Raw genomic sequence first — 2,500 nt, 5'->3', positions numbered from 1 at the left:
CGGGCCCTGGCAACCTCGCGGGGCTCGGGCCACAACCACCACGCCACCGTCACGACCGGCCCCCAGAACGCTCTCCCGCACGCGCAGCAACGCCAACCCCCCCGCACCCTGCTCGACCAGAGACCCGCGCGGCCTCTCCTCCTCACGAGGGGCCGAGAGCACTTCGCCCGGGGACGACCACCCCCCCAAAGCCGTAGCGGCTGGGGAGGGGACAACACCCAACAGCGGCGAGGCCGGTTTCGGTCCCAAGAGGGCGGATCGGGGGCACGACGCGCCTTCAGCCATCTGGTCGAGGCGGGCACGGAGGGGGTGGGTCGGCGGTGACGGGGAGGGGGCGCAGAGCGGGCGAGGGCCGGGAGCGCGTGGGGGGAGTGGTTCGGGGGAAGGGCGCGCGCCAACGAAGACGCGAACCGGGCCACCGGGTAAACGTGCACGGGATCCCACCGCCACCAGCATGAGAGCGGTCCCGCGACGCCCGGGACGCCGGCCGGCCTCAGCACCCTTGGCGGGCCCCGCCCCCCGCGAACCAGGCCCCACCACGGCTGGGACCCAAAAACCCCACGTGACCCCCGCCGCAGGGGCCCAGCTGAACCTCCGTCCATCCGTCTGGTCCATCCCGGAGTCACGACCCAGGGGAAGCAACCCCCAGGCGAGAGCGGCCCGACCCGTGCCTGCACGCCACCCCCGGCGGCAACTCGGGACGGGAGCGGGCGGGAGACAGCCGCTCGCACGGCATGGGGAAGCGGGACGCGCGGGGGCGCCCCACCCCTCGGGAGACACAGCACCGCGAGGGAGTGGCCGCACGCGCACTCGCACGCACGCGGGAGCCCCGCGCGCCGGACGCCGGCCAGGCCCAGCGGGATCCTCCCCCGACTCGGAGGGGGGAGGCGCAGGCCGCGGTAGGCAAAGAGCGGCGCTCGGCCCCACCGCGGGGCCGGCAGACCCCTCACGGAGAGGGGGCTCTGCCCAACACGCAACGGTAGTCACCCCGCATCGGTGGCCACTACGCGCAGAGGAGGGGCGGCGGCTGGGGGGTTCCGGTACCCCAAGGCACCCTCTCGGATCGCTAGAGAAGGCTTTCTCACCGAGGGCGCATCGCCCCCACCCATTCGTCCCCCGACCGGGCCCCGCTAAACGGCTCTCCAAAGGCCGCCAAGGGCTCGGGGGGCGGGGGTAGGTCTGCGGCAAGGGGCAGGCACAGGGCAATCCTGAGCGCTCACGGCTGGGGCCCAACAAGGAGACCGTCCTTGCCCCGCCACGCACACCATGCTCGCGTCACCGCCCGGAAAGAGCTTCGTGCCTCCGGCGAGGCCACGAGAGGCGGAGACGGACGTGGCATGCTGGGGCGAGGAAACGGCACCCCTCGGCTGGCCAAGCGCCACAGCGCTGGCTCGGCCCGCCGCGATCGCTCACACACCCCGCCACGTCCAGGCCCCCCCCAGCACGGCATGCGCCAGGGGGACGACGAGGCGCCCGCATCCCCATGGGGGGGGCAGGTGGTCCTCCCTTACCGACTCCACCACCCGCTCCTCGGACTACACCACCAACAGCGGTGACCCGAGGGGGTCGCTGGGAACAGGAAACGACGCCACCGCTCGGCCTCGGGCACCTGAGACAACCTGGAGCGCTCCAGGGGCACCACGGAGGGCCAGGCGCAACGCGCTCAGCACGCCCAGGCGGTGAGCAGCGCGGCGTCGGGACGGCCCTCCCCATGGCAGGGAGAGCCGCTCACCACACGAAGCCAAGAAAGGCAAGCGAGAGTGTCCGCTGCGTCAGAGGACCCCGGTCCCACAGACACCGGGAGGCCGAACGTGGGAGGGCGGGGTCGGGCCGGAGTCCACACACCCCCCCCGCGCCCTCCCCGCACCGCCACAGCAGGCGGAGGAGGAGGAGGAGCGCGAAGGGCCCGCGGGCAGAACGAGAAGAGCGGTCCCATTCGCCATGAATGTCCGTCCCTCGTCTGACGCGGCTTAGGCCCGGCCCGGGAGAGCGCGAGATCACCACATCGATCGGCAGAATGTGCCCAGGGAGGTCCCGAGGGGGGGAAAGCCCGGCGAGGACAGCAACCAGAGGGACCTGCTTTCAGCCTCGCCAGCACCCCTCGACCCCAGGGCGAGAGCAGCCGGACAACCCAAGGAAGGAGGACGCCTGACACGTGGCACGGAGCCTTGCGGGACAAGGGTTGTCACGACCGCAGCCAGGTGCCCGCAGTGGGGAGCGCACGGGGTAAAGCACCCACGCCGCCTGCCCACACCGCCCTCGGGTGCTGGAGACCGGAGGCGGCACCACGGCCTGGACCATCTGGAGGCACCCGAGCCGGCGCACAGGCCCACGCGGACGGCTCAAGTAAGCGAGGGCACAGCCGGGCTTGGCACCATGGTCAAGCCCAGAGGTCCCCCCCGCCCCGCACACGCCCAGAGGTCCCCATCTCTAAGGCGACAGTCGCCAAAGCACAGCGTGTCAGCACCTACCTGGCAACAAAAAGTGCTCATTTCAGGTG

Source organism: Ursus americanus, unplaced genomic scaffold, assembly GCF_024610735.1.
Source record: "Ursus americanus isolate L20-20 unplaced genomic scaffold, mUrsAme1.1.p SCAF_222, whole genome shotgun sequence".
NCBI classification, from domain to species: Eukaryota; Metazoa; Chordata; class Mammalia; order Carnivora; family Ursidae; genus Ursus; species Ursus americanus.
This window is presented reverse-complemented; position numbering follows the sequence as displayed.